The sequence below is a fragment of the Galeopterus variegatus genome, unplaced genomic scaffold (genome assembly GCF_000696425.1).
Source record: "Galeopterus variegatus unplaced genomic scaffold, G_variegatus-3.0.2 Scaffold7015, whole genome shotgun sequence".
NCBI classification, from domain to species: Eukaryota; Metazoa; Chordata; class Mammalia; order Dermoptera; family Cynocephalidae; genus Galeopterus; species Galeopterus variegatus.
In genome coordinates, this window is record NW_007733126.1 from 84,472 (window position 1) to 98,794 (window position 14,323).

The following is a 14,323-nucleotide window of genomic DNA, read 5'->3' on the forward strand; positions in this document are numbered from 1 at the left end:
AAAAAAAAAAAAAAAAAAAAAAAGTTTTTGGGGGGGGGGGGGGGTCAGAGCTTTTAGCAGTCTGTGCTGTGCTGTATAATCCTCCTTCAGCTGACTTTCAAAAAAATAACACCCTAGCTCATCAGAATATACATTTTCCATTCACTTTTTAAAATTAAAAATAATGATTAAGAAAAGAAAACTTTGAGGAATTCACCGTCAGTTGCCTAACTCATGTTGATGGCATGTACAGCATATGAAGGTGGGCAAGGCTATTTGCAGCATGCTTGATTAGGGAATATTCATCTTCAAGGTTTCACTTTCTTCCAACAGTGTAAAATACCCACAATTCCAAGTATGAAGGGATACAGATGATCTCCTTCAAAAATTCCACAGGACAGTACAGGTGCCGGAGCTGTTCTTCATAGAGTGACAGGGCTGTCAAATTGACACAGTTTCCTTGTGTAAAATATTTCCCATCCTGTTTCAATACTTTCATTAAGACATCAAGAATCAGTTTGAGAAACTCCCATGTGGAATCTTCTGGAGTACTATGTATGGGTTCCGGTCAAGATGGCGGAATAGACAGTTCCCATCATCACTCCCTCCCACAAATCAACCAAATTTACAACTATAAAAATGTAACATTATAGTAGTCCCCCCATATCTGGAGGGAATACATTCCAAGACCCCCAGTGGACGCCTGAAATTGCAGATAGTACAGAGCCCTGTATATACTGTTTTTTCCTACACATACATACATATGCTGAAGTTTAATTTATAAATTAGACACAGTAAGAGATTAACAATAACTAATAATAAAACAGAACAATTACAACAATATATTATAATAAAACTTTTGTTTGGTTCTAATGTGGTGTTATAATGTCAAGGTCAAGGGTTCAGATCCCTATACTGGCCAGCCACAAAAAAATAAATAAATAAAAATAAAATTTACATGAATGTGGGGGGTTCCGGTCAAGATGGCAGAATAGATGGTCCCCAGCATCACTCTCTCCCACAAATCAACCAACTTACAACTATAAAAATGTAACAACAGCCAAGCTGGGGCCACTGGAGCTCAGAGGAAGAAGAGGAGAAACCTACGAAGTTCATGAAGGCATAGAAGCTATGATGAGAGAAAGAAAACCTCAGAGTATTTTGGGCCCTGGCCACTTTAAGGCTGGAGCTGCTGAGCACACAGAGCAGAAGGCAGCAGAAACCGCAGCTGTGCCCTTCCAATGGAGTTGCTTGGAGGCGGCAGGGGAGAAGAGGGCCTTGGTAGCCCCCAGGACAGCAAGACCACTAATAGGGTTTCTGTGGACCCACACAGGAGTGAGGAGCCAGAAGAGCTGAAAAAGGGGAGCCGCTCAGAGGCCAGTGAGTCATTGCAAGGGACCGGCACAGGGCCCGTCCCATGGGAAGTTTTTGGAGCATGGGCAGTGGGGGAGATGGGCCCACTGGGAGAACACTGGGGGCACATCAAGTACAGCCCATCTAGGGCCGAGCCCGTGGCGCACTCGGGAGAGTGCGGCGCTGGGAGCGCAGCAGCGCTCCCGCCGCAGGTTCGGATCCCATATAGAGATGACCGGTGCGCTCACAGCGCTCACTGGCTGAGCGTGGTGCGGCCGGTCTCAAAAAAAAAAAAAGGACAAGTACAGCCCATCTTCCCCCCAATCAGTACAGGACGACTCAGAGGAGACTGGTCAGGAATGCAGAATTGCATGGGGTGCAGTTTGAAGAAAAAACTCAGGCCCAGATCAGAAATTGTAAAGAACACAGATCCACCGGGTCTCTGGAGAGCCGGAAGTACCTATAAGATCAACCTTTAAACCCTGAGCTGCACAAAAAGCCTTCCCTAGGGGAACAGCAGCAGAGTAGCAATTTAAACAACCACACAGCTCAAGTACTGGTTCCCACAGGAAGTCCCCCTGTGTTAGAAGCAAAGGACAAAAAATTAGTTCCGGCCCAGGCACACAACCAGCACCTTGGGGCCTGCCTGAGAACTGGAGGGTTGGATCCAGGGACCGGACCCCACTCCCACTTCCAGGCAAACTGCGCCAGTGCCTCAGGGCCAGCCCAGGGACCCAAGGCACAGAGAAAGGGACTAGACCCCTCTCTCACAACCAGGCAAACCAAGCCAGCGCCTTGGGTCCTGCCCAGTGACCTGAGGCAAGGAGAAGGGGAACGGACCTCTCTCCCACAATCAGGCACACCATGCCAGTGCTTCAGGGCCCATCCAGGGACCCAAGGCAAGGAGAAGGGGAACAGACCTCTCTCTCTCCCACAACCAGGCACACCATGCCAGCGCTTCAGGGCCTGCCCAGGGACCCAGGGCATGGATAAGGGGACCAGACCACCCTCCCACAATCAGGCATACTGAGCCAGCACATTGGGGCCCACCTAGGGATCTGGAGTATGGAGTCGGGGACTGGACCACCCTCCCACAACCAAGCACAACATGCCAGCACCTCGGAGCCCACCCAGGGACCTGGGGCATGGATAAGGGGACCGGACCTCTCTCCCACAACCAGGCACACCAAGCCAGCACCTTGGGTCCCACCCAGTGACCCGAGGCATGGAGCCAGGAACCGGACCCTCCTCCCACAATGAGGCACACCATGCCTGCACTTTGGGGCCCATGTGGGGACTTGAGGCATGGAGAAGGGGACCAGACCTATCTCCCACAACCAGGCACATGAAGCCAACACCTCGGGACTTACCCAGGGACCCGGGGCATGGATAAGGGGACTGGACAACCCTACCACATGAGGCACAAAATGCCAGCACCTTGGGGCCCACCAGGGTTCCTGAGGCATGGAGAAGGGGATCGGACCTCTCTCCCACAACCAGGCACACCGCACCAGCACCTTGGGGCCTGCTTGGTACAGAGGCACACAGAAGGGGACTGGACCTGTCTCCCACAACCAGGCACATCGTGACAGTGCCTCTGGGCCTACCTGGGGACCCAAGGCATGCAGAAGGGGACCAGACCTCTCTACCACAACCAGGTACACCAAGCCAGTGCCCCAAGTCCCACCCAGTGACCTGAGGTGTGGAGCTGGGGATCGGACCCTCCTCCCACACCAGGCACAAAATGCCAGCACCTTGGGGCCCACCTGGATACCTGAGGCATGGATAAGGGGACTGGACCTCTCTCCCACAACCAGGCATACCACGCCAGCACCTTGGGGCCTGCTTGGTCCAGAGGTGTGCAGAAGAGGACCGGACCCTTCTCCCACAACCAGGCACATGGCGCCAGTGCCTTGGGTCCTGCCCAGAGACCTGGGGCATGGAGAAGGGGACCAGACTGCCCTCCCTCAACCAGGCACACTGTGCCAGCACCTCAGGGCACACCCAGGGACCTGGGGCATGGAGAAGGGGACTGGACCCCTCTCCCACAACCAGGCACACCAAGCCAGCTCCTTGGGTCTTGCCCAGTGACCTGAGGGATGGAGAAGGGGACTGGCCACCCCTCCCACAATAAGGCACGTGGCACCAGCACCTTGGGGCCTGCCCAGGGACCAGAGGCATGGAGAAGGGAACCAGACACACCTCACAACCAGGCATACCACCAGTGCCAAGGAGCATACCGAAAACAGCACCTCCATGTGGGTGGCCCACCACAGCCACCACAATAACCATGGCTGCTGCAAAAGTGGCTAGATGCCACAACCACCACGCAGATGGTCTGCCAGCCACTGGAATGCATTCACACAAGAAGAGTCACCAGCAGAGACAAAGAAAAGAAGAGAATATCTCTTTCCACAAAAGCCATTTCAGAGTGACAGAAGAAGCATCTACTCTATGATAATATTGGGGGACCTGATCACATCTCTCAGCATTGGACAGATCATCTAGGCAACAAATTAACAGAGCAACCATTATTCTTTCAGAAGGAGAGAAGAAATCTAGGGCAATTAAAGGGGGGAGGGGGAGGGAATGGGGGATAGGGAGAGATTGGACAAGGGGCATAGAGAATATTTATGATTTGTAATAATATATATGTAGTAATATTGATTTAATCAACATATCTCAGTGTTCAACCCCCAAAATATGTATAATCAATTTTGATTCAATAAATAAAATAAATTTAAAAAATTAAAATTAAAATAAAAATTATTAAAAAAAAAAAGGAATCTTCTTCCAGAGACGTGGAGATTGGAACAGCTGTCCAATTGTTAATCACATAATCAAACTCTCTCCCTTTTTTGGTGTACCTCTTCAGTACTGTAATACAGTTTTCTATAAGAACCTGATAGCAGTCTCCTTTAAGATTGTCTAAGACATCACCACATGTTTTTTGCATACATTTTTACATCCATCAATTAACATTTGGTCAATCTCTACAATAGTGACCGTCTCTGGTTTCAGTTTGCACAAAATGTGCCCCCATCTCTGCTTCCTAGAATCAGTACATCCTTGCCAGAGTAATCTTCTTTGCCACTGTCCATGATGGCCCTGGTATATGCCAAAACACTCTCTGCCAAATTAACATCCCCACTAAGGATAAGAATATTTCCAAATTGCTTTGAGTTCAGAACTTTAATGTTCTGAAAAGTGAATCTTCATTATACACCACTTCATCTGTGTCATACTCAACCAGGCGCTTGTCAGCAGTGGGCCAATGTCTGTCCATGGCCCCCTCCTTGAGCCATGGGTGGTAATTGCTTCACCCCCCCAGTACTGTCCTGATTCAGTTCTTTCATTCTTTCTTCTACTTTGCTCAAAAGGCTGTCAATTTCTTCTTTGCCCTGTGCATCACTGTTGTAAATCTGAAGGTCCAGCAGCACCAATCCACGTGGGTAAATTCTCTAATTGGCAAAGCTGCCATTTCTGTTTATGTAGGTTGCTAAGTAGCCATGGTTCTGCCAGGTGTGCACTGAATCTGCCATCTCCTTCTCCTGGAAGATGGGCTGGAAGCCTTTCAGAATGGTGTCACTGTCAGAGTTGCGGAGGCTGGGAAGTCCAAAGTCCAGGGAACACATCTGGTGAAGACCTTGGTGGTGACAGAGGTGGAGGGGTCTTACATGGCAAAATGCTGGGGCAGTGAACAAGCCTTACTTGATATTTATACTGTGGCCCTTGCGGTATTCGTCTGTGTTGGCCTGACAACTTTCAACTTTTCTATGTCCTTATATTTTAGGAGTGTCTCTCTTGTATGTATATAGTGCATGTAGCTGGAGGTTTCGTTTTTTTTATCTTTTGTCCATTTGCATTGATGTGTTTTGATTCATTTCTACAGTCATTTTGTGCTTCCTGTATATTCTGCTTTTTGTTTATTTTTTTCTCCATTCTTGCCTTCTTTTTCATTGACTTTTTGTTACTTTTTTTTTCTTTAATTCCATTTTATCCCTTTGTATTAGTTTGAATGTTACAGATTCTATTTTTGTTTTGGTTTTTTTTGAGGGGAGGATCACCCTACAAATTTTAACATGTTATGACCTGAATGTCTGTATCTCCCACCCCTCGTACCCCCTCTCCCAATTCTTATCTATGTTGAAATCCTAACCCCCAAGTAATGGTATTAGGAGGTGAAGCCTTTGGGAGGTGTTTAGGTTAAGGGGGCAAAGCCCTCATGAGTGGGATTAGTGCCCTTATAAGAGTCCAGAGACAGACCCCTAACCCTTCCACCATATGAGGTGTTAGTGAGAAGATAGCTGGAAGTTAGCCCTCACCAGACACTGAATCTACTGGAGCTTTGATATAGGACTTTCTGGCTTCCAGGACTGTGAGAAATAAATTTCTGTTGTTTATAAGCTACCCAATTTATGGTATTTTGTTATAGCAGCACAGACTAAGACACATGCACATTAAACTTAAAAGTCTATAACTCTACTGTGGGTCAAGACAGGAACTTGTAACTCCATTTACCTTTTCCCAATTTTTTTTGCTGATGTTTAGAGATTTAATTCTATCTTGATTTCTTGTAACCCCACAAATTAGACATTATTATTTATGCAGTTAATAATTGCTTGGAATTACCCATATATTTATGATTTTCTTTTCTTTTCTTTTTTTTTTTTCCTTTTTGTCTTTTTTCGTGTCCGGCAACGGATCGCAACCCTCAGTGTCGCGCCCATACCGGACTGGGACCGGCAACGGGATCGCAAACCTCGGTGCTGCACCCGCACCTCACTCAGCCAGTGAGCGGGAACCGGTCTGCATGTGGGATCCGAACCCTCGGCGGGAGTGCCGCCGCGCTCCCAAGCGGTGCACTGTAGCAGTGCGCCACTGGGCCGGCCTATGATTTTCTTTACTTACTGTTTATTTTTACATTTCAACTTTCCTTCTGTGATTACTTTTCTTCTTTTTGAGGTACCTTCTTTCGAAGTTTTTTTAGTGAGAATCTTTGTAAGTAAACTTCATCAGTTTGTGTTTATCTGAATATGTTTATTTTGTTCTGGCTCCAAAATATTGTTTTACTATCTTTCTGTGGTATAGAATTCTTTTTTTTTTTTTTTTGTCTTTTTTGTGACCGGCCGAACCGCGCTCAGCCAGTGAGCGCACCGGCCATCCTTATATAGGATCCGAACCCGCGGAGGGAGCGCTGCTGCGCTCCCAGCGCCGCACTCTCCTGAGTGCGCCACGGGGTCGGCCCCTGTGGTATAGAATTTTAAATGGACAGTTAATTTCTCTCACAATTACTGTAATGATAATATTTTACTATTATAATGTCTGCTTTCTTTTAAATTGTGATTCCATTGTAAGCTTTCATGTCTCTCTATCTGCTTGATCCTCAGTTTGTCTTTGGTGTTCTGCAGTTCCATTGTATACTGTATCCCTGTGTGGATTTCTCTTGTTTAGCTTGCTGGTGAATAAGTTGTGTTTTGTTAATCTGATAATTGTCTTTTTCAGTACTGGGACATTTTCAGCCATTATCCCTTTGAATATTGCCTCTCTCCCATTCTGTCTAACTCCTTCTGGAAGTCTAATTAGATTTAAGAAGGACCTTCTCACTTGTTCTTGACTTCTGTTTTATAGTTCCAAACCGTTTTGATTCTATGTGCTGAATTCAGGATAATTTTTTCATATCTTCCAGTTTACTAATTCTTAATACAGTTGTCTCATTTAGTCTTTTTAATTTCAATACTATTATTTGTTTGTTTCTAGAAGTTCTGTTTGGTTCTTTTTACAAATTTTTTTAGTTATTGCTAGGCTGTCATTCTTTTGCCAAAGTTTCAGGTCTCTATTTCTTCATATATTAAGAATATAAAGTTAGTCTGTTTATATTTTATTTTTCATACCCACAGTCTTTATAGGTCTGATTTTGTAACGTTTTTGATTCTGCTTACTCTTCCTTGCTGTGGCTTGTTTTTGCATTTGTATAGTAATTTTTGAGTATGAATTCATGCTTCTTGGAACTTTTTTTGTTGATTTCCTTGAGGTTTGGCTTGAAGGTATGTTTCAGAGAAGATTTGTGTTGGCTTCTTCCTAAGGTGTTTGGGCCCCAGGCATTGTGCCTGTTCTCTGTGGGAAATTGGTCATTAAAACCCAGGCTTTTATCATTAGAAATCACCAGTGGCCAAAGGGAAATCGTTAGTTCTAGTACTTGTATATACCCCTCTGGATTTGTAGATCCTTGTTCTTTCTGGCATCTGTGAATTTTTTTATCTATTATTGGCTTAACCATACATTAAAAAAAAGACATTTAGAAGTATTTAATCCAGCATTTTTAGACAGACTGTACTGGGGGTGATTTCTCTGACCATCTCTTTTGACATATCAAAAAAACATATTCTAGTACTGTTTTTAGCTTACTATTTTGTTAGGGTGGCTCAAGGGGCATACACCTGGCTTTTTGTACCACAAATGTTATTTTAAATAGCCGATGTGGGGATTTTGTTAGTTCTGAGAATAATAAACCCAATTACACATTAACCAAGACCTCGGTAAAGATAGAATGTTGGGGAGTGACAAGCATTAAGGGTAAAGATAAATAGAGACCACATCCTGGAATATCGTTTTTATATGCCATTCCACGGAGTTTGGACTTAATATCAAGGTGCTTTTGCTATAGTTAATGTGACCACTTTAAATCAGTGTAAACTTTGTTTTATTTATTAATTATGGCAAAATATACATAACAAAATTTATCATTTAAACCATTTTTAAGTGTACAGTTCAGTGGCATTAGGTATGGTCATATTGTTGTGCAACCATCACCACTGTCCACCTTCAGAATTCTTCATCTTTCAGAACTCAAACTTTGTGCCCATTAAACAATAACTCCAGATTCTTCCCTCCCCTCAGCCTGTGATAAACATCATTTCACTTTCTGTCTGTATGAATTTGACTACTCTAGGTAGATCATATGATATTTGTCCTTTTGAGGCTGGCTTATTTCACCTAGAATAATGTCTACGAGGTTCATCCATGTCGTAGCATATATCAGAATTTCATTCCTTTTTAAGACTGAATAATAAATACTCTGTCATATGGCTATTCCACATTTTATCTATCCATTTTTTTTTTGTTGATGGATGTTTTGGGTTGCTTCCCCTTTTCTTAAACTGTTTAGTCAAAAGGAAATGAATTAGATACACTCTGAATTGGCCTGACTAGCCCAAGGTTTATTGACTTTAGAGGGACTGGAACCATGAATGGGAAAGTTTTCAGATCTAAGCTGTCTTCTTGATGCTTTGTGAGATTACTTTCTCCGTAGCCAAACATTTGTTGCTTTATTGTTTACGTAGACCTACATGGTTATCTCGGGCTTTGTGACCAGCTTTTGGGAGAATCTAATTTGCCACTAATTTAATCTTATTAGTCATTTGACCATACTTCTTCTGATGGTGTGAAAGAGGATTTGGGGAGGATTGGTTGCAAACATAGCTACTGGGAGTTCACTGTGTTGGGAAGATACCCAGAGGGGTTGCAGTAGTCTCTGCTGGAGATGCGGGTGAGCTGAACTCAATCAGTGGCAGTAGTAATAGAAGCCAAAAGTTTCCTGAGATATCATGAAGTTGCATGACTTAATAGTTGGTGGACATTGGGTAAAAGGGAGAAGGTGAAATCAAGGTAAAGCTTGTGGTTCTGTCTCTAGCAGCTGGTTGGGCCATCATGCATTTTCCTGAGATAGAGAACAGAGGAGGACCATGTGTGTGGGGGAAGATGATTCAGGCTTGGACACTGAGGGAGTGTAGCACAGAGTGAAGAACATAGGCTTTGGAGTAGACAGACCTGCATTAAATACGGCTGCTTTCCACTTAAGTGACTGCTTCAAATTATTCAGCTCTTCAGATGTGCAATTTCTCTATTAACATGGGGAATAATAAAGCTTCATTGGGTTGTTGTAAGCATTAAATAAATAAGATCATGTATGTAAAGCACTGAGCGCAGTACCTTGTTACACTAAGTTTTTAAATAATAAATTATAACTTACCACTATCATTATCATGATAGCCAGATTGACCTTAGGTATCTGTGGGACATCTTGATGACGATGAATAGTGAGCTAGTGAATGGTGAAAGAAAATCCTGGCTACTTCCCCTTAAGGAAGAACTGTTGTGGGCTTGTCTGACATTGGAGATATTGAATCCATCTGGGTGATGTTATATTTTGCCCATTTCTGCTCAGCAGCCTGTATATAAAAGATCATATTCTCTTATGACCACTTGATGTTTACCAAGATGTTTTCTACACTTTCAACTGTTTCTTGTGGAAAATTATCATCAGAGAGAATATTCTTCCTTGTAGTTTTGGGGTCCATATTTTCCCTTCCTTGCGTTGATCTCATTCTGGTGATTCTTGCTGAAGGAAAGATTGAGTGGATGAGATGACTTTAGTCTCCCTCAGTTAACTTTTTATTGCTGGCTGCTTCTTGTTTTGGTGTCAAGTCCTAGGAGTAAGATGGATGTACACACATTCTTTGGTCTGCTCAGTTCCCAGTGGCTAATAGGCACTCATTATGTGTGAATCTGCTGGGCCGAGATTTGTTCTTCTGTGGCTCATACTGTAAAAGGTCTTGGAGTAAGTTGGAGAATTAGGAGCAGTGTGCAGTTTTTTGAACTTCAGAGTAGACCTCCTTTCTGTGCTCTGCTCGCAGAGATTTTCCTGTCTCAGACCCTGCTTTACAAAGTCTTCTTTGGGCAGTTACCAACCATTGCCCTCCTCACTCTTCTGAGACCCAAAGCTATGGTCTCTAAATGGAGGTGGAAGAAGGTCTGTGGGGAGGGTTAGGAGGAGGAGAGGAAATCTAGTACTGCCTGACTTTGTAAAGAATTTCCATGCAGTGGGATGTCTGGCAGCCTATTTTTATGGTAGGTACAGCTCCTGTGTTTTAGAATTAAGCTCAGGCAGGGGGGATGGATGAAATGCTTTTCCCCGTCTTTGTGATTCATGCTCCTGCTTTAGTTTGTTTGCTCACTTAGTCATTTATTCATTCATTCATTGGGTAGGATTTCAGATGTAGCATGTGGTAGAGTATAGAAAGCTAAGTTGTACTTCTTGGTCAGTCCTCATTGATCATGCGGTTGTTGGAAATTTGACTCAGACTTTGGCATATAGTCTCTTATTTTTAGTTGAGAAAAGTATTGCCAGGTTTTTTTCTTGTGTTTCTTTATGTGTATTTTGATGAAAAATTGGGAGGAGGTAAAACAGTGCTGGTCTTGTTAACTTATGAATCCGAAGCAAGTCATTAGATAGCAATACTTCTTGACTAGGCTATACTGTTAGCCACTTGTTAGCCACTTGTGTTGGCTGGTGCAGGTTTTATACAGGACTTAACATCTTGCTTTGTGCCCAGTGACATTGTGAGAGGTTTTGGAGAAGTAGGATAAGAGGCAGCAAGGAGATTGGTTAATTCATTGAATTTGGAGAAAGTGCCTTGTCTGGTTTTATTTCTCTAGGGCCTAGCACAATACCTGGCCAATATTTGTCCCTCAAAAAATGTTGGCTGAATGAATTAAAAAGTGAACAAACAAACAAATGACTGTGTGTTAGAAGTTTGCTCTTATTTGTGGAGGAAGTAAAAACTTTTGATGATGAAATTAGGTTGTACTGAAAGCCAAATAATGCACTTTTTTTTAAAAAAAATAATGCAGATTTTAGTGGGCACTTTTGGGAGTGAATGTTTTGGTAGTTGAATGTAATGGTTCCTGTTGTCTTAAAAGTTTTAACATGAGTAAATAGAGAGCAATTTGAAGACCCACACTGAATATTATTTTTTCTTTTTCCATTCCAGGTTCTCCTGTGCTATAGAGAGTTGTAAAGAGGTATGAACTCACATCAGATGATTTCATTCTCCCTTAGGACATTATTTAAATATGTTTATCTCACCCGAGATAATTTGTTTTACGTGGAGTGTTGCTTTTTGTTAGAGTTGTCTGGAGTCTTTCTCAAGGTGTTTTTTATTTCAGAGTTGCAACACTGAATGATGTTGGTAGAGATTAGTATTGTACTGGTAGTCAATAGTATTTTTTTTTTTTTTTTTAAAGATGACCGGTAAGGGGATCTTAACCCTTGACTTGGTGTTGTCAGCACCATGCTCACCCAGTGAGCTAACCAGCCATCCCTATATGGGATCCGAACCTGTGGCCTTGGTGTTATCAGCACCGCACTCTCCCGAGTGAGCCACAGGCCAGCCCCAGTAGTCAATAGTATTTATGCCAAAACCAAAATGGTTTGTTTGTGGCACTTATGTAGAATTATGTTTGTAAATTTTCTTTCTTTTTTTCCTTTTGTTGTCTTTTTTCATGTCCAGCAACGGATCGCAACCCTCAGTGTCGCGCCTGTACCGGACCGGGACCGGCAATGGGATCGCAACCCTTGGTGTTGCGCCCGCATCTCGCTCAGCCAGTGAGCGGGAACCGGTCTATATGTGGGATCCGAACCCACGGCAGGAGCGCCACCGCGCTCCCAAGCAGCGCACTGTAGCAGTGCGCCACCGGGCCGGCCCTGTAAATTTTCTAAAACATCAAAAAGTATCATTGTATCATTAATTTAGAAGTCAGAAACACCAAAGGCTGTAAATTACTTTTTGGTCAGTGATTGAGACCCAAATGGTAAATTGTAAGTGTACTTTGTTTATGAGCTCTAAGAAGGCAGCAACTTTATCTTCTAAATTCCTATATCTCCCCATGCTATTTAGCATCCTTCTTTAGAAAAAAAGCCCCATGGTTTTCACATTTCATCTTGAAATTAAGATGTTTCTGACTGCAGTGCATTATATACTAGGTGATCACACCCATCCACACAGGAGTAGGTTACAACACGTTTTTATTACTAATTGTCATCTTTCACACAGAAGAAAAGGGCAGTGTTCTGAGAGTCTTCAGGTGAACTCTGATGGCCTAGAGGAATTTCTTTACCTAGAGAGTACTGCTGAATGGTTAATGTTAAAAAAGGAGTCATTTTCCTCTAATGCCTTGGTTCTCAGCCAGGGGCAGTTTTAACCCCCAGGGGACATTTGGCTGTGTCTGGAGACATTTTTGGTTGTCACAGCTAGGGGAGAGGAAGGTATTTAGTGGGTTGAGGCCAGGTATGCTGCTAAACATCATATAGTGCACAGGACAGCCCCCACAACAAAGAATTATGCTAAGAGTGAAGAGACTGAGAAACCTTGGTCTAATGTAATGGGAGATTTTTCCTCCCTAAGTTAGTAGAACCAGGGGAGACTTCATTATTATGTTCTGTTTTTCATATTATGAGTAAGGTTCAGTAGATAAAAAATGTAATTTCTTGTCACTGTCTGGCTACCATTTTTGATTCTGAAAATAATGAGGCAGTTAATTAAAAAGAAAACAAACAAACAGAAGGCTCCAAATCCATTAGCAACAGTAAAACTAAAATAAAAATTTCCCTGATGATTCTCTAGTAGATACTTTGGGGGTCATATTTTATTTACAAGGTAATGGAGCGGAGAGTAAAATTGTTTGATGTCTGTTTTATCTTAGTGAAACCATCTGTATTCAAGTGAGAGCATCTGTATTCAGTGATGGAAATAGGATCCTAGAGGAAGGAAGTTTCTGTTCTAAAATTTTCTTGGGCTAACTAGTGACTTTTCAAGATGACTTTATCATATGGCTATAGGAAGCAACTCTGCTAGAGATGGTATTCCAGAAAATTAGTAATTCTAAATTATGTAATGCTTTCCATGTTAGCAGGATTTATTATGATAGTGACAGCAATGATTCCAGTTCCTGGTGGTAGATATCTTACCTGGTAATGATGAGGAGCTGGCAGTTGAGATTATCAAATGAAGTTTCTGGGCTGCCCTCCATGGTAGATAAAGCCAACTGTTAAAAGTCATCCAGTAGTGGCAATAAACTAGACTGTCCCCTTCCTCCAGTACTCTTTTAACCAAGGATTTCCGATATTGTGTTTAAGAATTTTGTGTTTGAAATCCACATGTCCCATTTCTGAAAAGCTTTTCCTGCCTTTAATTTATTGTAAAGTAAAATAAGAAAATAGTTTAAACTCTGAGGGTCAAGGAAAAAAACCAAAACTGTTAAGATCAAGAACAAAGTTCCAGCTTGGCCCCTGTTGAAATTTACACCATGAAGTTCTCTGGAGTTCCTTTGCAGTCTTCCAGTATCCTCCCTTGCTTGATGCTCTATAATCAATATGTAGTTCACCATTTTCCAACTTTCTGAATATTTATATGCTCTGTTTTGACTAAAAATGATAATGTGTTTAAATTCTCAGTTTGCTAAAAGCATCTACAAAGTCATATTAGGGAAGTGATTTTTATTAAATCATATAACTTCAATTTTTAATGGTTGTTATTGCGTGGTTGTATTTGCGTGATGTCACTTTCCTGTTTAGGGGACCAGAGAAACATTAGGAGTTTTAAACAATGGTTAGGAGAGGACAGGCTTTCTTAAGAATGAGGTTGCCCCTACCTACTTCGTATTCATTTGTGTATATTATAAAAACTGCACTGGTGTATTCTGATGATATCTTCGAGCTACTCCAGACCAGTGGAAGTGTAGTGGAAATATGAGTTCAAGGAGAAAAAAGAACAATGTAAAATTTCCTACTGTTAGGAGACAACTTATTCATGTATTTTTAAAATGGCTTATGGAGGGTATTAAAAAATATTAGGGTGTTTAGATTTTCTGGATACATCTAAAAGAATGATAAAACGGTTTTATTTCAATGTATAAATATAATATGCTAGAAACTACATTATTTATAAATTTCAGTGGAAAGTTTTAGATGTCAACCTAAGCAGTGCAAGGGGATACATAATTTTTCAAAAAATATTATGGGATGTGTGTCAGTGCTCAGCTATGATCAGTGGCTTTGAAACTTTTTTGCCTGCAACCCCCACTAAGAAATATATTTCATATCATGTCCCAGCACACTCACTCAAAAGCAAAAGTTTACAAAACATTGCTT

At 42.3% G+C, this 14,323-nt stretch overlaps 1 pseudogene; it reads right to left on the reverse strand.

The window, feature by feature from the left end:
• The window catches only part of LOC103606982, a 20,735-nt pseudogene extending 7,532 nt beyond the window's left edge, over nt 1-13,203 (reverse strand).
• Between the last annotated feature and the right edge of the window lie 1,120 nt (nt 13,204-14,323).